The sequence below is a fragment of the Oncorhynchus keta genome, chromosome 22 (assembly GCF_023373465.1).
Source record: "Oncorhynchus keta strain PuntledgeMale-10-30-2019 chromosome 22, Oket_V2, whole genome shotgun sequence".
In the NCBI taxonomy this organism is placed as follows: Eukaryota; Metazoa; Chordata; class Actinopteri; order Salmoniformes; family Salmonidae; genus Oncorhynchus; species Oncorhynchus keta.
Window position 1 is genome coordinate 36,128,961 of NC_068442.1, and position 24,246 is coordinate 36,153,206.

The 24,246-nt window shown below is 46.0% G+C and overlaps 1 pseudogene; it reads left to right on the forward strand.

Moving 5' to 3' along the window:
* LOC118373935 (mitochondrial import inner membrane translocase subunit TIM44-like) overlaps positions 1 to 15,090 on the forward strand; it is a 28,314-nt pseudogene extending 13,224 nt beyond the window's left edge.
* Positions 15,091 to 24,246: the final 9,156 nt, after the last annotated feature.

Genomic DNA, 24,246 nt, shown 5'->3' on the forward strand with positions numbered 1-24,246 from the left:
TTATTGATGACCAACTTTTGTTGCCCTTTGTCTCTGGTCTGAGAGAGAGAACAGGCTAGCCAGGGTGATACAGTATACACTTTGTCTCTGGTCTGAGAGAGAGAACAGGCTAGCCAGGGTGATACAGTATACACTTTGTCTCTGGTCTGAGAGAGAGAACAGGCTAGCCAGGGTTATACAGTATACACTTTGTCTCTGGTCTGAGAGAGAGAACAGGCTAGCCAGGGTGATACAGTATACACTTTGTCTCTAGTCTGAGAGAGAGAACAGGCTAGCCAGGGTTATACAGTATACACTTTGTCTCTAGTCTGAGAGAGAGAACAGGCTAGCCAGGGTGATACAGTATACACTTTGTCTCTGGTCTGAGAGAGAGAACAGGCTAGCCAGGGTGATACAGTATACACTTTGTCTCTAGTCTGAGAGAACAGGCTAGCCAGGGTGATGCAGTATACACTTTGTCTCTGGTCTGAGAGAGAGAACAGGCTAGCCAGGGTGATACAGTGTACACTTTGTCTCTAGTCTGAGAGAGAGAACAGGCTAGCCAGGGTGATACAGTATACACTTTGTCTCTAGTCTGAGAGAGAGAACAGGCTAGCCAGGGTGATACAGTGTACACTTTGTCTCTAGTCTGAGAGAGAGAACAGGCTAGCCAGGGTGATACAGTATACACTTTGTCTCTAGTCTGAGAGAGAGAACAGGCTAGCCAGGGTGATACAGTATACACTTTGTCTCTAGTCTGAGAGAGAGAACAGGCTAGCCAGGGTGATACAGTGTACACTTTGTCTCTAGTCTGAGAGAGAGAACAGGCTAGCCAGGGTGATACAGTGTACACTTTGTCTCTGGTCTGAGAGAGAGAACAGGCTAGCCAGGGTGATACAGTGTACACTTTGTCTCTGGTCTGAGAGAGAGAACAGGCTAGCCAGGGTGATGCAGTGTACACTTTGTCTCTGGTCTGAGAGAGAGAACAGGCTAGCCAGGGTGATACAGTGTACACTTTGTCTCTGGTCTGAGAGAACAGGCTAGCCAGGGTGATACAGTATACACTTTGTCTCTGGTCTGAGAGAGAGAACAGGCTAGCCAGGGTGATGCAGTATACACTTTGTCTCTAGTCTGAGAGAGAGAACAGGCTAGCCAGGGTGATACAGTATACACTTTGTCTCTGGTCTGAGAGAGAGAACAGGCTAGCCAGGGTGATACAGTATACACTTTGTCTCTAGTCTGAGAGAGAGAACAGGCTAGCCAGGGTGATACAGTGTACACTTTGTCTCTGGTCTGAGAGAGAGAACAGGCTAGCCAGGGTGATACAGTATACACTTTGTCTCTGGTCTGAGAGAGAGAACAGGCTAGCCAGGGTGATACAGTGTACACTTTGTCTCTAGTCTGAGAGAGAGAACAGGCTAGCCAGGGTGATACAGTGTACACTTTGTCTCTAGTCTGAGAGAGAGAACAGGCTAGCCAGGGTGATACAGTGTACACTTTGTCTCTAGTCTGAGAGAGAGAACAGGCTAGCCAGGGTGATACAGTATACACTTTGTCTCTGGTCTGAGAGAGAGAACAGGCTAGCCAGGGTGATACAGTATACACTTTGTCTCTAGTCTGAGAGAGAGAACAGGCTAGCCAGGGTGATACAGTATACACTTTGTCTCTGGTCTGAGAGAGAGAACAGGCTAGCCAGGGTGATACAGTATACACTTTGTCTCTGGTCTGAGAGAGAGAACAGGCTAGCCAGGGTGATACAGTGTACACTTTGTCTCTAGTCTGAGAGAGAGAACAGGCTAGCCAGGGTGATACAGTATACACTTTGTCTCTGGTCTGAGAGAGAGAACAGGCTAGCCAGGGTGATACAGTGTACACTTTGTCTAGTCTGAGAGAGAGAACAGGCTAGCCAGGGTGATACAGTATACACTTTGTCTCTAGTCTGAGAGAACAGGCTAGCCAGGGTGATGCAGTGTACACTTTGTCTCTGGTCTGAGAGAGAGAACAGGCTAGCCAGGGTGATACAGTGTACACTTTGTCTCTGGTCTGAGAGAACAGGCTAGCCAGGGTGATACAGTGTACACTTTGTCTCTGGTCTGAGAGAACAGGCTAGCCAGGGTGATACAGTGTACACTTTGTCTCTGGTCTGAGAGAACAGGCTAGCCAGGGTGATACAGTGTACACTTTGTCTCTGGTCTGAGAGAACAGGCTAGCCAGGGTGATACAGTATACACTTTGTCTCTGGTCTGAGAGAGAGAACAGGCTAGCCAGGGTGATACAGTGTACACTTTGTCTCTGGTCTGAGAGAGAGAACAGGCTAGCCAGGGTGATACAGTATACACTTTGTCTCTGGTCTGAGAGAGAGAACAGGCTAGCCAGGGTGATACAGTGTACACTTTGTCTCTAGTCTGAGAGAGAGAACAGGCTAGCCAGGGTGATACAGTATACACTTTGTCTCTGGTCTGAGAGAGAGAACAGGCTAGCCAGGGTGATACAGTATACACTTTGTCTCTGGTCTGAGAGAGAGAACAGGCTAGCCAGGGTGATACAGTGTACACTTTGTCTCTGGTCTGAGAGAGAGAACAGGCTAGCCAGGGTGATACAGTGTACACTTTGTCTCTGGTCTGAGAGAGAGAACAGGCTAGCCAGGGTGATACAGTATACACTTTGTCTCTAGTCTGAGAGAACAGGCTAGCCAGGGTGATACAGTATACACTTTGTCTCTGGTCTGAGAGAGAGAACAGGCTAGCCAGGGTGATACAGTATACACTTTGTCTCTAGTCTGAGAGAGAGAACAGGCTAGCCAGGGTGATACAGTATATACTTTGTCTCTGGTCTGAGAGAGAGAACAGGCTAGCCAGGGTGATACGGTATACACTTTGTCTCTGGTCTGAGAGAACAGGCTAGCCAGGGTGATACAGTATACACTTTGTCTCTGGTCTAAGAGAGAGAACAGGCTAGCCAGGGTGATACAGTATACACTTTGTCTCTGGTCTGAGAGAGAGAACAGGCTAGCCAGGGTGATACAGTATACACTTTGTCTCTGGTCTGAGAGAGAGAACAGGCTAGCCAGGGTGATACAGTATACACTTTGTCTCTGGTCTGAGAGAGAGAACAGGCTAGCCAGGGTGATACAGTATACACTTTGTCTCTGGTCTGAGAGAGAGAACAGGCTAGCCAGGGTGATACAGTATACACTTTGTCTCTGGTCTGAGAGAGAGAACAGGCTAGCCAGGGTGATACAGTATACACTTTGTCTCTGGTCTGAGAGAGAGAACAGGCTAGCCAGGGTGATACAGTATACACTTTGTCTCTGGTCTGAGAGAGAGAACAGGCTAGCCAGGGTGATACAGTATACACTTTGTCTCTGGTCTGCGAGAACAGGCTAGCCAGGGTGATACAGTATACACTTTGTCTCTGGTCTGAGAGAGAGAACAGGCTAGCCAGGGTGATACAGTGTACACTTTGTCTCTGGTCTGAGAGAGAGAACAGGCTAGCCAGGGTGATACAGTATACACTTTGTCTCTGGTCTGAGAGAGAGAACAGGCTAGCCAGGGTGATACAGTGTACACTTTGTCTCTAGTCTGAGAGAGAGAACAGGCTAGCCAGGGTGATACAGTATACACTTTGTCTCTGGTCTGAGAGAGAGAACAGGCTAGCCAGGGTGATACAGTGTACACTTTGTCTAGTCTGAGAGAGAGAACAGGCTAGCCAGGGTGATACAGTATACACTTTGTCTCTAGTCTGAGAGAACAGGCTAGCCAGGGTGATGCAGTGTACACTTTGTCTCTGGTCTGAGAGAGAGAACAGGCTAGCCAGGGTGATACAGTGTACACTTTGTCTCTGGTCTGAGAGAACAGGCTAGCCAGGGTGATACAGTGTACACTTTGTCTCTGGTCTGAGAGAACAGGCTAGCCAGGGTGATACAGTGTACACTTTGTCTCTGGTCTGAGAGAACAGGCTAGCCAGGGTGATACAGTGTACACTTTGTCTCTGGTCTGAGAGAACAGGCTAGCCAGGGTGATACAGTATACACTTTGTCTCTGGTCTGAGAGAGAGAACAGGCTAGCCAGGGTGATACAGTGTACACTTTGTCTCTGGTCTGAGAGAGAGAACAGGCTAGCCAGGGTGATACAGTATACACTTTGTCTCTGGTCTGAGAGAGAGAACAGGCTAGCCAGGGTGATACAGTGTACACTTTGTCTCTAGTCTGAGAGAGAGAACAGGCTAGCCAGGGTGATACAGTATACACTTTGTCTCTGGTCTGAGAGAGAGAACAGGCTAGCCAGGGTGATACAGTATACACTTTGTCTCTGGTCTGAGAGAGAGAACAGGCTAGCCAGGGTGATACAGTATACACTTTGTCTCTGGTCTGAGAGAGAGAACAGGCTAGCCAGGGTGATACAGTATACACTTTGTCTCTGGTCTGAGAGAGAGAACAGGCTAGCCAGGGTGATACAGTGTACACTTTGTCTCTGGTCTGAGAGAGAGAACAGGCTAGCCAGGGTGATACAGTGTACACTTTGTCTCTGGTCTGAGAGAGAGAACAGGCTAGCCAGGGTGATACAGTATACACTTTGTCTCTAGTCTGAGAGAACAGGCTAGCCAGGGTGATACAGTATACACTTTGTCTCTGGTCTGAGAGAGAGAACAGGCTAGCCAGGGTGATACAGTATACACTTTGTCTCTAGTCTGAGAGAGAGAACAGGCTAGCCAGGGTGATACAGTATATACTTTGTCTCTGGTCTGAGAGAGAGAACAGGCTAGCCAGGGTGATACGGTATACACTTTGTCTCTGGTCTGAGAGAACAGGCTAGCCAGGGTGATACAGTATACACTTTGTCTCTGGTCTAAGAGAGAGAACAGGCTAGCCAGGGTGATACAGTATACACTTTGTCTCTGGTCTGAGAGAGAGAACAGGCTAGCCAGGGTGATACAGTATACACTTTGTCTCTGGTCTGAGAGAGAGAACAGGCTAGCCAGGGTGATACAGTATACACTTTGTCTCTGGTCTGAGAGAGAGAACAGGCTAGCCAGGGTGATACAGTATACACTTTGTCTCTGGTCTGAGAGAGAGAACAGGCTAGCCAGGGTGATACAGTATACACTTTGTCTCTGGTCTGAGAGAGAGAACAGGCTAGCCAGGGTGATACAGTATACACTTTGTCTCTGGTCTGAGAGAGAGAACAGGCTAGCCAGGGTGATACAGTATACACTTTGTCTCTGGTCTGAGAGAGAGAACAGGCTAGCCAGGGTGATACAGTATACACTTTGTCTCTGGTCTGAGAGAGAGAACAGGCTAGCCAGGGTGATACAGTATACACTTTGTCTCTGGTCTGAGAGAGAGAACAGGCTAGCCAGGGTGATACAGTATACACTTTGTCTCTAGTCTGAGAGAGAGAACAGGCTAGCCAGGGTGATACAGTATACACTTTGTCTCTAGTCTGAGAGAACAGGCTAGTCAGGGTGATACAGTATACACTTTGTCTCTAGTCTGAGAGAGAGAACAGGCTAGCCAGGGTGATACAGTATACACTTTGTCTCTGGTCTGAGAGAGAGAACAGGCTAGCCAGGGTGATACAGTATACACTTTGTCTCTGGTCTGAGAGAGAGAACAGGCTAGCCAGGGTGATACAGTATACACTTTGTCTCTGGTCTGAGAGAGAGAACAGGCTAGCCAGGGTGATACAGTATACACTTTGTCTCTAGTCTGAGAGAGAGAACAGGCTAGCCAGGGTTATACAGTATACACTTTGTCTCTGGTCTGAGAGAGAGAACAGGCTAGCCAGGGTGATACAGTATACACTTTGTCTCTGGTCTGAGAGAGAGAACAGGCTAGCCAGGGTGATACAGTATACACTTTGTCTCTGGTCTGAGAGAGAGAACAGGCTAGCCAGGGTGATACAGTATACACGTTGTCTCTGGTCTGAGAGAGAGAACAGGCTAGCCAGGGTGATACAGTATACACTTTGTCTCTGGTCTGAGAGAGAGAACAGGCTAGCCAGGGTGATACAGTATACACTTTGTCTCTGGTCTGAGAGAGAGAACAGGCTAGCCAGGGTGATACAGTATACACTTTGTCTCTGGTCTGAGAGAGAGAACAGGCTAGCCAGGGTGATACAGTATACACTTTGTCTCTGGTCTGAGAGAACAGGCTAGCCAGGGTGATACAGTATACACTTTGTCTCTGGTCTGAGAGAACAGGCTAGCCAGGGTGATACAGTATACACTTTGTCTCTGGTCTGAGAGAGAGAACAGGCTAGCCAGGGTGATACAGTATACACTTTGTCTCTGGTCTGAGAGAGAGAACAGGCTAGCCAGGGTGATACAGTATACACTTTGTCTCTGGTCTGAGAGAGAGAACAGGCTAGCCAGGGTGATGCAGTGTACACTTTGTCTCTGGTCTGAGAGAACAGGCTAGCCAGGGTGATACAGTATACACTTTGTCTCTGGTCTGAGAGAACAGGCTAGCCAGGGTGATACAGTATACACTTTGTCTCTGGTCTGAGAGAACAGGCTAGCCAGGGTGATACAGTATACACTTTGTCTCTGGTCTGAGAGAACAGGCTAGCCAGGGTGATACAGTATACACTTTGTCTCTGGTCTGAGAGAACAGGCTAGCCAGGGTGATACAGTATACACTTTGTCTCTGGTCTGAGAGAGAGAACAGGCTAGCCAGGGTGATACAGTATACACTTTGTCTCTGGTCTGAGAGAGAGAACAGGCTAGCCAGGGTGATACAGTGTACACTTTGTCTCTGGTCTGAGAGAGAGAACAGGCTAGCCAGGGTGATACAGTATACACTTTGTCTCTGGTCTGAGAGAGAGAACAGGCTAGCCAGGGTTATACAGTATACACTTTGTCTCTGGTCTGAGAGAGAGAACAGGCTAGCCAGGGTGATACAGTATACACTTTGTCTCTGGTCTGAGAGAGAGAACAGGCTAGCCAGGGTGATACAGTATACACTTTGTCTCTGGTCTAAGAGAGAGAACAGGCTAGCCAGGGTGATACAGTGTACACTTTGTCTCTGGTCTGAGAGAGAGAACAGGCTAGCCAGGGTGATACAGTATACACTTTGTCTCTGGTCTGAGAGAGAGAACAGGCTAGCCAGGGTGATACAGTGTACACTTTGTCTCTGGTCTGAGAGAGAGAACAGGCTAGCCAGGGTGATACAGTATACACTTTGTCTCTGGTCTGAGAGAGAGAACAGGCTAGCCAGGGTGATACAGTGTACACTTTGTCTCTGGTCTGAGAGAGAGAACAGGCTAGCCAGGGTGATACAGTATACACTTTGTCTCTGGTCTGAGAGAGAGAACAGGCTAGCCAGGGTTATACAGTATACACTTTGTCTCTGGTCTGAGAGAACAGGCTAGCCAGGGTGATACAGTATACACTTTGTCTCTGGTCTGAGAGAGAGAACAGGCTAGCCAGGGTGATACGGTATACACTTTGTCTCTGGTCTGAGAGAACAGGCTAGCCAGGGTTATACAGTATACACTTTGTCTCTGGTCTGCGAGAACAGGCTAGCCAGGGTGATACAGTATACACTTTGTCTCTGGTCTAAGAGAGAGAACAGGCTAGCCAGGGTGATACAGTATACACTTTGTCTCTGGTCTGCGAGAACAGGCTAGCCAGGGTGATACAGTATACACTTTGTCTCTGGTCTGAGAGAGAGAACAGGCTAGCCAGGGTGATACAGTATACACTTTGTCTCTGGTCTGAGAGAGAGAACAGGCTAGCCAGGGTGATACAGTGTACACTTTGTCTCTGGTCTGAGAGAGAGAACAGGCTAGCCAGGGTGATACGGTATACACTTTGTCTCTGGTCTGAGAGAGAGAACAGGCTAGCCAGGGTGATACAGTATACACTTTGTCTCTGGTCTGAGAGAGAGAACAGGCTAGCCAGGGTGATACGGTATACACTTTGTCTCTGGTCTGAGAGAACAGGCTAGCCAGGGTTATACAGTATACACTTTGTCTCTGGTCTGCGAGAACAGGCTAGCCAGGGTGATACAGTATACACTTTGTCTCTGGTCTAAGAGAGAGAACAGGCTAGCCAGGGTGATACAGTATACACTTTGTCTCTGGTCTGCGAGAACAGGCTAGCCAGGGTGATACAGTATACACTTTGTCTCTGGTCTGAGAGAGAGAACAGGCTAGCCAGGGTGATACAGTATACACTTTGTCTCTGGTCTGAGAGAGAGAACAGGCTAGCCAGGGTGATACAGTATACACTTTGTCTCTGGTCTGCGAGAACAGGCTAGCCAGGGTGATACAGTATACACTTTGTCTCTGGTCTGAGAGAGAGAACAGGCTAGCCAGGGTGATACAGTGTACACTTTGTCTCTGGTCTGAGAGAGAGAACAGGCTAGCCAGGGTGATACAGTATACACTTTGTCTCTGGTCTGAGAGAGAGAACAGGCTAGCCAGGGTTATACAGTATACACTTTGTCTCTGGTCTGAGAGAACAGGCTAGCCAGGGTGATACAGTATACACTTTGTCTCTGGTCTGAGAGAGAGAACAGGCTAGCCAGGGTGATACAGTATACACTTTGTCTCTGGTCTGAGAGAGAGAACAGGCTAGCCAGGGTTATACAGTATACACTTTGTCTCTGGTCTGAGAGAGAGAACAGGCTAGCCAGGGTGATACAGTATACACTTTGTCTCTGGTCTGAGAGAGAGAACAGGCTAGCCAGGGTGATACAGTATACACTTTGTCTCTGGTCTAAGAGAGAGAACAGGCTAGCCAGGGTGATACAGTGTACACTTTGTCTCTGGTCTGAGAGAGAGAACAGGCTAGCCAGGGTGATACAGTATACACTTTGTCTCTGGTCTGAGAGAGAGAACAGGCTAGCCAGGGTGATACAGTGTACACTTTGTCTCTGGTCTGAGAGAGAGAACAGGCTAGCCAGGGTGATACAGTATACACTTTGTCTCTGGTCTGAGAGAGAGAACAGGCTAGCCAGGGTGATACAGTGTACACTTTGTCTCTGGTCTGAGAGAGAGAACAGGCTAGCCAGGGTGATACAGTATACACTTTGTCTCTGGTCTGAGAGAGAGAACAGGCTAGCCAGGGTTATACAGTATACACTTTGTCTCTGGTCTGAGAGAACAGGCTAGCCAGGGTGATACAGTATACACTTTGTCTCTGGTCTGAGAGAGAGAACAGGCTAGCCAGGGTGATACGGTATACACTTTGTCTCTGGTCTGAGAGAACAGGCTAGCCAGGGTTATACAGTATACACTTTGTCTCTGGTCTGCGAGAACAGGCTAGCCAGGGTGATACAGTATACACTTTGTCTCTGGTCTAAGAGAGAGAACAGGCTAGCCAGGGTGATACAGTATACACTTTGTCTCTGGTCTGCGAGAACAGGCTAGCCAGGGTGGTACAGTATACACTTTGTCTCTGGTCTGAGAGAGAGAACAGGCTAGCCAGGGTGATACAGTATACACTTTGTCTCTGGTCTGAGAGAGAGAACAGGCTAGCCAGGGTGATACAGTATACACTTTGTCTCTGGTCTGAGAGAGAGAACAGGCTAGCCAGGGTGATACAGTGTACACTTTGTCTCTGGTCTGAGAGAGAGAACAGGCTAGCCAGGGTGATACGGTATACACTTTGTCTCTGGTCTGAGAGAGAGAACAGGCTAGCCAGGGTGATACAGTATACACTTTGTCTCTGGTCTGAGAGAGAGAACAGGCTAGCCAGGGTGATACGGTATACACTTTGTCTCTGGTCTGAGAGAACAGGCTAGCCAGGGTTATACAGTATACACTTTGTCTCTGGTCTGCGAGAACAGGCTAGCCAGGGTGATACAGTATACACTTTGTCTCTGGTCTAAGAGAGAGAACAGGCTAGCCAGGGTGATACAGTATACACTTTGTCTCTGGTCTGCGAGAACAGGCTAGCCAGGGTGATACAGTATACACTTTGTCTCTGGTCTGAGAGAGAGAACAGGCTAGCCAGGGTGATACAGTATACACTTTGTCTCTGGTCTGAGAGAGAGAACAGGCTAGCCAGGGTGATACAGTATACACTTTGTCTCTGGTCTGCGAGAACAGGCTAGCCAGGGTGATACAGTATACACTTTGTCTCTGGTCTGAGAGAGAGAACAGGCTAGCCAGGGTGATACAGTATACACTTTGTCTCTGGTCTGAGAGAGAGAACAGGCTAGCCAGGGTGATACAGTATACACTTTGTCTCTGGTCTAAGAGAGAGAACAGGCTAGCCAGGGTGATACAGTATACACTTTGTCTCTGGTCTGAGAGAGAGAACAGGCTAGCCAGGGTGATACAGTATACACTTTGTCTCTGGTCTGAGAGAGAGAACAGGCTAGCCAGGGTGATACAGTATACACTTTGTCTCTGGTCTGAGAGAGAGAACAGGCTAGCCAGGGTGATACAGTATACACTTTGTCTCTGGTCTAAGAGAGAGAACAGGCTAGCCAGGGTGATACAGTATACACTTTGTCTCTGGTCTGAGAGAGAGAACAGGCTAGCCAGGGTGATACAGTATACACATTGTCTCTGGTCTAAGAGAGAGAACAGGCTAGCCAGGGTGATACAGTATACACTTTGTCTCTGGTCTGAGAGAGAGAACAGGCTAGCCAGGGTGATGCAGTGTACACTTTGTCTCTGGTCTGAGAGAGAGAACAGGCTAGCCAGGGTGATACAGTATACACTTTGTCTCTGGTCTGAGAGAGAGAACAGGCTAGCCAGGGTGATACGGTATACACTTTGTCTCTAGTCTGAGAGAGAGAACAGGCTAGCCAGGGTGATACAGTATACACTTTGTCTCTGGTCTGAGAGAGAGAACAGGCTAGCCAGGGTGATACAGTATACACTTTGTCTCTGGTCTGAGAGAACAGGCTAGCCAGGGTTATACAGTATACACTTTGTCTCTGGTCTGAGAGAACAGGCTAGCCAGGGTGATACAGTATACACTTTGTCTCTGGTCTGAGAGAACAGGCTAGCCAGGGTTATACAGTATACACTTTGTCTCTGGTCTGAGAGAGAGAACAGGCTAGCCAGGGTGATACAGTATACACTTTGTCTCTGGTCTGAGAGAACAGGCTAGCCAGGGTTATACAGTATACACTTTGTCTCTGGTCTGAGAGAACAGGCTAGCCAGGGTGATACAGTATACACTTTGTCTCTGGTCTAAGAGAGAGAACAGGCTAGCCAGGGTGATACAGTATACACTTTGTCTCTGGTCTGCGAGAACAGGCTAGCCAGGGTGATACAGTATACACTTTGTCTCTGGTCTAAGAGAGAGAACAGGCTAGCCAGGGTGATACAGTATACACTTTGTCTCTGGTCTGCGAGAACAGGCTAGCCAGGGTGATACAGTATACACTTTGTCTCTGGTCTAAGAGAGAGAACAGGCTAGCCAGGGTGATACAGTATACACTTTGTCTCTGGTCTGAGAGAGAGAACAGGCTAGCCAGGGTGATACAGTATACACTTTGTCTCTGGTCTAAGAGAGAGAACAGGCTAGCCAGGGTGATACAGTATACACTTTGTCTCTGGTCTGCGAGAACAGGCTAGCCAGGGTGATACAGTATACACTTTGTCTCTGGTCTAAGAGAGAGAACAGGCTAGCCAGGGTGATACAGTATACACTTTGTCTCTGGTCTGAGAGAGAGAACAGGCTAGCCAGGGTGATACAGTATACACTTTGTCTCTGGTCTGCGAGAACAGGCTAGCCAGGGTGATACAGTATACACTTTGTCTCTGGTCTGCGAGAACAGGCTAGCCAGGGTGATACAGTATACACTTTGTCTCTGGTCTGAGAGAGAGAACAGGCTAGCCAGGGTGATACAGTATACACTTTGTCTCTGGTCTGAGAGAACAGGCTAGCCAGGGTGATACAGTATACACTTTGTCTCTGGTCTGCGAGAACAGGCTAGCCAGGGTGATACAGTATACACTTTGTCTCTGGTCTGAGAGAGAGAACAGGCTAGCCAGGGTGATACAGTGTACACTTTGTCTCTGGTCTGAGAGAGAGAACAGGCTAGCCAGGGTGATACAGTGTACACTTTGTCTCTGGTCTGAGAGAGAGAACAGGCTAGCCAGGGTGATACAGTATACACTTTGTCTCTGGTCTGAGAGAGAGAACAGGCTAGCCAGGGTGATACAGTATACACTTTGTCTCTGGTCTGAGAGAGAGAACAGGCTAGCCAGGGTGATACAGTATACACTTTGTCTCTGGTCTGAGAGAACAGGCTAGCCAGGGTGATACAGTATACACTTTGTCTCTGGTCTGAGAGAGAGAACAGGCTAGCCAGGGTGATACAGTATACACTTTGTCTCTGGTCTGAGAGAACAGGCTAGCCAGGGTGATACAGTATACACTTTGTCTCTGGTCTGAGAGAGAGAACAGGCTAGCCAGGGTGATACAGTGTACACTTTGTCTCTGGTCTGAGAGAGAGAACAGGCTAGCCAGGGTGATACAGTGTACACTTTGTCTCTGGTCTGAGAGAGAGAACAGGCTAGCCAGGGTGATACAGTGTACACTTTGTCTCTGGTCTGAGAGAGAGAACAGGCTAGCCAGGGTGATACAGTATACACTTTGTCTCTAGTCTGAGAGAGAGAACAGGCTAGCCAGGGTGATACAGTGTACACTTTGTCTCTGGTCTGAGAGAGAGAACAGGCTAGCCAGGGTGATACAGTGTACACTTTGTCTCTGGTCTGAGAGAACAGGCTAGCCAGGGTGATACAGTATACACTTTGTCTCTGGTCTGAGAGAGAGAACAGGCTAGCCAGGGTGATACAGTATACACTTTGTCTCTAGTCTGAGAGAACAGGCTAGCCAGGGTGATACGGTATACACTTTGTCTCTGGTCTGAGAGAGAGAACAGGCTAGCCAGGGTGATACAGTATACACTTTGTCTCTAGTCTGAGAGAGAGAACAGGCTAGCCAGGGTGATACAGTGTACACTTTGTCTCTGGTCTGAGAGAGAGAACAGGCTAGCCAGGGTGATACGGTATACACTTTGTCTCTAGTCTGAGAGAGAGAACAGGCTAGCCAGGGTGATACAGTGTACACTTTGTCTCTAGTCTGAGAGAGAGAACAGGCTAGCCAGGGTGATACGGTATACACTTTGTCTCTGGTCTGAGAGAACAGGCTAGCCAGGGTGATACAGTATACACTTTGTCTCTGGTCTAAGAGAGAGAACAGGCTAGCCAGGGTGATACGGTATACACTTTGTCTCTGGTCTGAGAGAGAGAACAGGCTAGCCAGGGTGATACAGTATACACTTTGTCTCTGGTCTGAGAGAACAGGCTAGCCAGGGTGATACAGTATACACTTTGTCTCTGGTCTGAGAGAGAGAACAGGCTAGCCAGGGTGATACAGTATACACTTTGTCTCTGGTCTGAGAGAGAGAACAGGCTAGCCAGGGTGATACAGTATACACTTTGTCTCTGGTCTGAGAGAGAGAACAGGCTAGCCAGGGTGATACAGTATACACTTTGTCTCTGGTCTGAGAGAGAGAACAGGCTAGCCAGGGTGATACAGTATACACTTTGTCTCTGGTCTGAGAGAGAGAACAGGCTAGCCAGGGTGATACAGTATACACTTTGTCTCTGGTCTGAGAGAACAGGCTAGCCAGGGTGATACAGTATACACTTTGTCTCTGGTCTGAGAGAGAGAACAGGCTAGCCAGGGTGATACAGTATACACTTTGTCTCTGGTCTGAGAGAGAGAACAGGCTAGCCAGGGTGATACAGTATACACTTTGTCTCTAGTCTGAGAGAGAGAACAGGCTAGCCAGGGTGATACAGTGTACACTTTGTCTCTGGTCTGAGAGAGAGAACAGGCTAGCCAGGGTGATACAGTATACACTTTGTCTCTGGTCTGAGAGAGAGAACAGGCTAGCCAGGGTGATACAGTATACACTTTGTCTCTAGTCTGAGAGAGAGAACAGGCTAGCCAGGGTTATACAGTATACACTTTGTCTCTAGTCTGAGAGAGAGAACAGGCTAGCCAGGGTTATACAGTATACACTTTGTCTCTGGTCTGAGAGAGAGAACAGGCTAGCCAGGGTGATACAGTATACACTTTGTCTCTGGTCTGAGAGAGAGAACAGGCTAGCCAGGGTGATACAGTATACACTTTGTCTCTGGTCTGAGAGAGAGAACAGGCTAGCCAGGGTGATACAGTATACACTTTGTCTCTGGTCTGAGAGAGAGAACAGGCTAGCCAGGGTGATGCAGTATACACTTTGTCTCTGGTCTGAGAGAGAGAACAGGCTAGCCAGGGTGATACGGTATACACTTTGTCTCTGGTCTGAGAGAGAGAACAGGCTAGCCAGGGTGATACAGTATACACTTTGTCTCTGGTCTGAGAGAACAGGCTAGCCAGGGTGATACAGTGTACGCTTTGTCTCTGGTCTGAGAGAGAGAACAGGCTAGCCAGGGTGATACAGTATACACTTTGTCTCTGGTCTGAGAGAACAGGCTAGCCAGGGTGATACAGTGTACGCTTTGTCTCTGGTCTGAGAGAGAGAACAGGCTAGCCAGGGTGATACAGTATACACTTTGCAGCCTGGAGACTCTTGGACATCTCTGCCTCCAGCACTGATCCTCTGATTGGCTCACACACATGGCTGGAAGACCGAGGAGGAGAGGGGAGGCAGGCTGGACAGGGGAACATGGAATTACCACAGGGACATGAATAAGCAGTATTGGCCCTGTCAGCAACCCAGCAATCTCCTCCCCTAACATGGCTTTGGGTGGCCCGCTGTGGACTGCCTCGTCTGGCTGCCCTTCATGGAACAGACTGTTGGTGTTCACAGACCAGGATACAGGAGACCCAGACTGGATGGACCTGTATTCCCACCAGGATGACAGTGGCGGCAGTAGACCACTCAAGCAGTGTCTGGCGGTCTCACACCATGGTTTGATAAGTTGATACTGTCCTCCTCCTCTCCTAGACTTCATTATGTTCACTAGAGGATGACGTGAAGGGTGTCTTTAATGCCTTTGTCGAATCCCTTCCCAGTTTGGGGAGGACATCTTGGATTCCATGTGTTCCGCCAATGCCCGAGACCAGGGATGGGGAAACTTTGGTGGGGGCCTCATGCAAGTCTACGTACTAGAGGTCGACCGACTATGATTTTTCAATACCGATAGCGATTATTGGAGGACCAAAAAAAGCTGATACCTATTAATCGGCCTTTTAAAAAAAACGTTTTTTTTTGTTTGTAATAATGACAATTACAGCAATACTGAATGAACACTTATTTTAACTTAATATAATACATCAATAAAATCAATTTAGCCTCAAATAAATAATGAAACATGTTCAATTTGGTTTAAATAATGCAAAAACAAAGTGTTGGAGAAGAAAGTAAAAGGGCAATATGTGCTATATAAGAAAGCTAACGTTTAGCTTGTTCTCAGAACATGAGAACCTATGGAAGCTGGTGGTTCCTTTTAACATGAGACTTCAATATTTCCAGGTTAGAAGTTTTAGGTTGTAGTTATTATAGGAATTATAGGACTATTTCTCTCTATACCATTTGTATTTTATTAACCTTTGACTATTGGATGTTCTTATAGGCACTCTAGTATTGCCAGTGTAACGGTATAGCTTCCGTCCCTCTCCTCGTTCCTCCCTGGGCTCGAACCAGCAACACAACGACAACAACCACCATCGAAGCAGCGTTACCCATGCAGAGCAAGGGGAACAACCACTCCAAGGCTCAGAGCGAGTGACGTTTGAAATGCTATTAGCCTGCACCCCGCTAACTAGCTAGCCATTTCACATTGGTTACACCAGTCTCATCTCGGGAGTTGATAGGCTTGAAGTCATAAACAGCGTAATGCTTGAAGCACAGCTGGCAAAACGCACAAAAGTGCTGTTTGAATGAATGCTTACTAGCCTGCTGGTGCCTACCATCGCTCAGTCAGACTGCTCTATCAAATCATTGACTTAGTTAAAACATAATAACACACAGAAATACGAGCCTTAGGTCATTAATATGGTAGAATCCGGAAACTATCATCTCGAAAACAAGACGTTCATTCTTTCAGTGAAATACGGAACCGTTCCGTATTTTATCGGTGGCATCCATAAGTCTAAATATTCCTGTTACATTGCACAACCTTCAATGTTATGTCATAATTACGTAAAATTCTGGCAAATTAGGCGGCCCAAACTGTTGCATATACACTGACTCTGCGTGCAATGAACGCAAGAGAAGTGACACAATTTCACCTGGTTAATATTGCCTGCTAACCTGGATTTATTTTAGCTAAATATGCAGGTTTAAAAATATATACTTCTGTCTATTGATTTTAAGAAAGGCATTGATGTTTATGGTTAGGTACACATTGGAGCAAAGATACGCACCGCATCGATTATATGCAACGCAGGACACGCTAGATAAACTAGTAATATCATCAACCACGTGTAGTTAACTAGTGATTATGATTGATTGATTGTTTTTTATAAGATACGTTTAATGCTAGCTAGCAACTTACCTTGGCTTCTACTGCATTCGCGTAACAGGCAGTCTCCTCGTGGAGTGCAATGTATTCAGGTGGTTCGAGCGTTGGACTAGTTAACTGTAAGGTTGCAAGATTGAATCCCCTGAGCTGACAAGGTAAAAATCTGTAGTTCTGCCCCTGAAAGAGGCAGTCAACCCACCGTTCCTCGGCCGTCATTGAAAATAAGAATGTGTTCTTAACGGACTTGCCTAGTTAAATAAAGATTAAATAAAGGAGTAAAAAAATATAGTAAAAAATTGGCAAAGTCGGTGTCCAAAAATACCGATTTCCGATTGTTATGAAAGCTTGAAATCGGCCCTAATTAATTGGCCATTCCGATTAATCGGTCGACCTCTACTACGTACCTACATCTATACCCTCACATGAAGTCAGAGCCAGTTCCTTTCCTGCAATTCTACACATTTGGCCATTGGGCAGAGATAAAAATTTTAAAAAATGTTTTTTTTAATGATATCTGAGTGAGTGACTAACAAAATCAATGGGAGCCTCCCCGGTTGGTAGATAGTCTATCACCCAGCTATGTAAACACATTTACCAATCCAAAAAATGTTATGTAAGATGGGCTAATTGAGTTACTGTCTGACATAGCAAGAGAAACTGCTGCTGCACAACCAAATATTTAAATTGCACATTGTGTATTGTACAATTCTAACTCTCAACAGTAAATTGAGACCCCCAACTGAGTTTCCTAAACTCTACTCATTCAAGGGTTTTTCTTTATTTTTTACTATTTTCTACATTGTAAAACTATGAAATAACACACATGGAATCCTGTAGTAACCAAAAAATATATTTAGGATTTTTTAAAGTAGCCACCCTTTGCCTTGATGACAGCTTTGCACACTCTAGGCATTCTGTCAATCAGCTTCATCTGGAATGCTTTTCCAAAAGTCTTGAAGGAGTTCCCACATACGCTGAGCATTTGTTGGCTAATTTTCCTTCACTCTGCGGTCCAACTCATCCCAAACCATTTCACTTGGGTTGAGGTCAGGTGATTGTGGAGGCCAGGTTATCTGATGCAGCACACCACTTTCCTTCTTGGTCAAATAGCCCTTATACAGCCTGGAGGTGTGTTTTGGGTCATTGTCCTGTTGAAAAATAAATGATAGTACCACTAAGTGCAAACCATCACTGCAGAATGCTGTGGTAGCCATGCTGGTTAAGTGTTCCTTGAATTCTTAATAAATCACCAGCAAAGCACCATCACACCACCTCCTCCATGCTTCACGGTTGGAACCACACATGCAGAGATCATCTGTTTACCAACTCTGCATCTCACAAAGACACGGTGGGTGGAACCAAAAATCTCAAATTTGGACTCAGACTTCCACCGGTCTAATGTCCATTGCTCGTGTTTCTTGGACCAAGCAAGTCTCTTCTTAATAATGTCCTTTAGTAGTGGTTCCTTTGCTGACCACGAAGGCCTCATTCGCGTAGTCTCCTCTGAACAGTTGATGTTGAGGTGTCTGTTACTTGAACTCCGTTAAGCATTTATTGGGCTGCAATTTCTGAGGCTGGTAACTAATTAATTTATCCTCTGCAGCAGAGGTAACTCTGGGTCTTTCCTGTGGTGGTCCTTATGAGAACCAGTTTCATCATAGCGCTTGATGGTTTTTGCGACTGCACTTGAAGAAACTTTCAAAGTTCTTGAAATGTTCCGTATTGACTGACCTTCATGTCTTAAAGTAATGATGGACATCAAGTAATGATGGATTTGTCAATTCAGTGTCTATAAATTCATTCTGAGAGTGCTTACAAAAGAATACTTCATCTTTTATAGCCAAGACACACCCCTCTCAACTCACAATGATGAACCACAGATCTTATGAACTTCACAAAGGGCCTTTTACTTGAGAGAGGAGTAGCCCATAGCTAGATAATTTATAGCTAATGTTATTGTTCAATTTGGTCTCTTAGAAGAGGTTCTACTTCCCATTCTTGGTACTTCATAGTACCAAAACATTACCTCATCCAATGGCATATATCAATTGTCAATTCTAGATACTTCCATCTCAAATACAACCCACCCCTGGACAAGCTCCCTGAAAGGAGTGAGCCTCTAGGTCATATACTATGAAAGACAAGTTTCAACATCAGAGGGGACATACAATGGTTCCAGACACTGCCATACTCCTCCCCCCAATGGGAAAAGGAGGGACTGACTGGAGTACAGACATAGTGGAGCCCTTAACATGGTTTAACAGATATATTCATACATGAAGACATGTAAAAGACAAGCCTGACCTCTCCCCTCTCTGGGCCCCAAGTGACTTTTCCCTAGAGAAGAGAGAGGAAAATGCAACTGCCAACAGTATAGTCCAAAAGAAGACATTCTAATGATTCCAATAATAAGTATAATAAATAAAACATCTTATCTATGTTACCTAACTAATTCTGATTCAGCTACGACACAACCTCCATGAAGCTGTTTGACAGATTGCCAAGAGTGTGCAAAGCTGTCAAGGCAAAGGGTGGCTACTTTGAAGAATCTCAAATATAACATATATTTGGATTTGTTGAACACTTTTGTGTTATGTGTTATTTCATCGTTTTGATGTCTTCTCTATTATTCTACAATGTAGAAAATAGTACAAATGAAAAACCCTTGAATTAGTAGGTATCCAAACTTTTAAATGGTGTGTGTGCATTTTCTCTTTTTACATCAAATCAATGTAAACACAACATACAATAATTTTGATGATTTTACTGTGCTACAGTTCATAAGTCAATTTAAATAAATTCATTATGCCCTAATCTATGGATTTCACATGATTTGGCAGGGGTGCAGCCATTGGTGGGCTATGCCCTTCCAGGCCCACCAATGGCTGTGCCCCTGCCAAGTTATGTGAAATCCATAGATTAGGGAGCCAGGACCAGCTAATCAGAATTAGTTTTTCCCCACAAAAGGGTTTTAAATTACAAACATAAATACTCCTCCATTTCATCAGCTGTCGGGGTGGCTGGTCACAGACGATCCCGCAGGTGAAAAAGCCGTATGTGCAGGTCCTGGGCTAGCGTGGTTACATGTTGTGAGGCCGGTTGGACGTACTGCCAAATTCTTCAAATGAAGTTGGAGGCTGCTTATGTCATAGAAATGTACATAAAATGATCTGGCAACACCTCTGGTGTACATTCCTGCAGTCAGTATGCCATTTGCATCCTCCCTTAAAACGTGATCCATCTGTGGTATTGTGTTGTTGTCACGCCCTGGTCGAAGTATTTTGTGTTTATCTTTATGTATTGGGTCAGGCCAGGGTGTGGCATGGGTTTTTGTATTGTGGTGTGTTTTGTCTTGGGATTTTGGTGTGTATATATTGGGATTGTAGCTAGTGGGGTGATCTAGCAAAGTCTATGGCTGTCTGGAGTGGTTCTCAATCAGAGGCAGGTGTTTATCGTTGTCTCTGATTGGGAACCATATTTAGGCAGCCATATTCTTTGAGTTTGTCGTGGGTGATTGTCCTTAGTGTCCTTGTTCCTGTATGTGTTAATTTTCACCAGTATAGGCTGTTTCGGTTTTCTTTACGTTCTTTGTTTTGTAGTGTTTGTGTTTTAGATTCGTGTTACGTTTTTGTTCATTAAACATGGATCGCAATCTACACGCTGCAGTTTGGTCCGACTCTCCTTCACCACACCTAGAAAACCGTTACAGTTGTATGAAAACTGCCCATTTTAGAGTGGCTGTTTTATTGTCCACAGCACAAGGTACACCTGTGTCATGGGCGGCAGGGTAGCCTAGTGGTTAGAGCGTTGGACTAGTAACCGGAAGGTTGCGAGCTCAAACTCCCGAGCTGACAAGGTACAAATCTGTCGTTCTTCCCCTGAACAGGCAGTAAACCCACTGTTCCCAGGCCGTCATTGAAAATAAGAATGTGTTCTTAACTGACTTGCCTGGTTAAATAAAGGTCAAATTAAAATCATACCATTTAATCAGCTTATTGATATGCTACACCTGCCAGGTGGATGGAATATCTTGGCAAAGGAGAAATGCTCACTAACAGGGATGTTAACAAATTTGTGCACAAAGGATGAAACAGCGTCTGTGCCACCAGTAAGTACAGATAGTAGTATAAATCCCCTGGCACAGTCCCCGCAGCCGGACAACTTTCTCACGGTTTCTGGAAGGAAATGCTGTAGGAAAGCTCAACCGGTGTCGCTCATTCAGCAGACAGAAACTTTCAACCGGTTCTCCCCATTAAGCAGCGGGTCGGTGTCAGAGGCCGAGTCTTCTCTGGTCTCTACTCCTCCCGTTACGGGGTCTGAGACGCCGAAGCTTCCCACCATTAGCTCTGACAAATTGAAAACTCTAGTCATTGGCGACTCCATTACCCGCAGTATTAGACTTAAAGCGAATCATCCAGCGATCATACACTGTTTACCCGGGGCAGGGCTACCGACGTTAAGGCTAATCTGAAGATGGTGCTGGCTAAAGCTAAAACTGGCGAGTGTAGAGAGTATAGAGATATTGTTTTCCACGTCGGCACCAACGATGTTAGGATGAAACAGTCAGAGATCACCAAGCGCAACATAGCTTCTGCGTGCATATCAGCTAGAAAGATGTGTCGGCATCGAGTAATTGTCTCTGGCCCCCTCCCAGTTAGGGGGAGTGATGAGCTCTACAGCAGAGTCTCACAACTCAATCGCTGGTTGAAAACTGTTTTCTGCCCCTCCCAAAAGATAGAATTTGTAGATAATTGGCCCTCTTTCTGGGACTCACCCACAAACAGGACCAAGCCTGACCTGCTGAGGAGTGACGGACTCCATCCTAGCTGGAGGGTGCTCTCATCTTATCTGCCAACATAGACAGGGCTCTAACTCCTCTAGCTCCACAATGAAATAGGGTGCAGGCCAGGCAGCAGGCTATTAGCCAGCCTGCCAGCATAGTGGAGTCTGCCACTAGCATAGTCAGTGTAGTCAGCTCAGCTATCACCATTGAGACCGTGTCTGTGCCTCGACCTAGGTTGGGCAAAACTAAACATGGCGGTGTTCGCCTTAGCAATCTCACTAGGATAAAGACCACCTCCATTCCTGTCATTACTGAAAGAGATCATGATACCTCACATCTCAAAATAGGGCTACTTAATGTTAGATCCCTTACTTCAAAGGCAATTATAGTCAATGAACTAATCACTGATCATAATCTTGATGTGATTGGCCTGACTGAAACATGGCTTAAGCCTGATGAATTTACTGTGTTAAATGAGGCCTCACCTCCTGGCTACACTAGTGACCATATCCCCGTGCATCCCGCAAAGGCGGAGGTGTTGCTAACATTTACGATAGCAAATTTCAATTTACAAAAAAAAAAATGACGTTTTCGTCTTTTGAGCTTCTAGTCATGAAATCTATGCAGCCTACTCAATCACTTTTTATAGCTACTGTTTACAGGCCTCCTGGGCCATATACAGCGTTTCTCACTGAGTTCCCTGAATTCCTATCAGACCTTGTAGTCATTGCAGATAATATTCTAATCTTTGGTGACTTTAATATTCACATGGAAAAGTCCACAGACCCACTCCAAAAGGCTTTTGGAGCCATCATCGACTCAGTGGGTTTTGTCCAACATGTCTCTGGACCCACTCACTGTCACAGTCATACGCTGGACCTAGTTTTGTCCCATGGAATAAATGTTGTGGATCTTAATGTTTTTCCTCATAATCCTGGACTATCGGACCACCATTTTATTACGTTTGCAATTGCAACAAATAATCTGCTCAGACCCCAACCAAGGAACATCAAAAGTCGTGCTATAAATTCACAGACAACACAAAGATTCCTTGATGCCCTTCCAGACTCCCTCTGCCTACCCAAGGACGCCAGAGGACAAAAATCCGTTAACCACCTAACTGAGGATCTCAATTTAACCTTGCGCAATACCCTAGATGCAGTTGCACCCCTAAAAACTAAAAAAATGTCTCATAAGAAACTAGCTCCCTGGTACACAGAAAATACCCGAGCTCTGAAGCAAGCTTCCAGAAGATTGGAACGCCACACCAAACTGGAAGTCTTCCGACTAGCTTGGAAGGACGGTACCGTACAGTACCGAAGAGCCCTTACTGCTGCTCGATCGTCCTATTTTTCTAACTTAATTGAGGAAAATAAGAACAATCCGAAATTCCTTTTTGATACTGTGGCAAAGCTAACTAAAAAGCAGCATTCCCCAAGAGAGGATGACTTTCACTTTAGCAGTGATAAATTCATGAACTTCTTTGAGGAAAAGATTATGATTATTAGAAAGCAAATTACGGACTCCTCTTTAAACCTGCGTATTCCTCCAAACCTCAGTTGTCCTGAGTCTGCACAACTCTGCCAGGACCTAGGATCAAGAGAGACGCTCAAGTGTTTTAGTACTATATCTCTTGACACAATGATGAAAATAATCATGGCCTCTAAACCTTCAAGCTGTATACTGGACCCTATTCCAACTAAACTACTGAAAGAGCTGCTTCCTGTGCTTGGCCCTCCTATGTTGAACATAATAAACGGCTCTCTATCCACTGAATGTGTACCAAACTCACTAAAAGTGGCAGTAATAAAGCCTCTCTTGAAAAAGCCAAACCTTGACCCAGAAAATATAAAAACTATCGGCCTATATCGAATCTTCCATTCCTCTCAAAGATTTTAGAGAAGGCTGTTGCGCAGCAACTCACTGCCTTCCTGAAGACAAACAATGTATACGAAATGCTTCAGTCTGGTTTTAGACCCCATCATAGCACTGAGACGGCACTTGTGAAGGTGGTAAATGACATTTTAATGGCATCGGACCGAGGCTCTGCATCTGTCCTCGTGCTCCTAGACCTTAGTGCTGCTTTTGATACCATCGATCACCACATTCTTTTGGAGAGATTGGAAACCCAAATTGGTCTACACGGACATGTTCTGGCCTGGTTTAGGTCTTATCTGTCGGAAAGATATCAGCTGATGTACGAAGGGCTATATAAATAAATTTGATTTGATTAGCTATCGTTTGGAAATTGATTGAGTCTCAACTTAAAAATAAATATGTCTGAATTCCAACCATGTTTTATTTGTACATAGAAAACAAATCATAATGGCAAACTTCTTGTTTTGTCTCAAGGTTCTACTTCAGTCAATTGAGTGTCAACCTGGGTAGATTGTAAAAGTTTCATTACTGAGGCTGTGGTTAAGTCAAATTTGATTCACTAACAGTATTGTTTTTCTCCCAAAAACTGGTGTCCCTAGTTGTCCTCTCCTGTCCTAAGGTGAGAGCCTTACTACACACCACACTACGATAGGTGGCCAGGTGGCGTTATCATGACTGATGTCACCCATTACCTCTGTGAGGGCGGACAGCACAGCGAGTAGAATATAGAGAAGCAGGGCCTGATGATGACAATGTGTGCATGTGGATGCTCCCAGCTCTGATGCACCAGGATTGATTACCCGGGCCTTTGGAACGTGAGGGAAGCCTGATGAACAAACCCACCTCCTGCCTGTTGAGTCACCCGCACTATTCCAGGGCTGTCTGCGATAATGGATCCCCTTAGCTGGTGGCATATGAGGAGCCTGTAGCTCCCTACTGGGCTGCCCATCGGTCACACTGCACCTCCACAACACAGGCGGGGTGGTCTATCACACACAGTCCACCAAGAGGCAAAAACGCATCCAGACCACCCCAGAGAATTCCCCACAGACCATGGTTGTCAGAGAAAAGTCAGCTACAAACACACTGACCTGGAGAGGACCTGACATACAAATGCATATGAATACTATTACTCATTGCTATGTAAGCAGCGTTTAC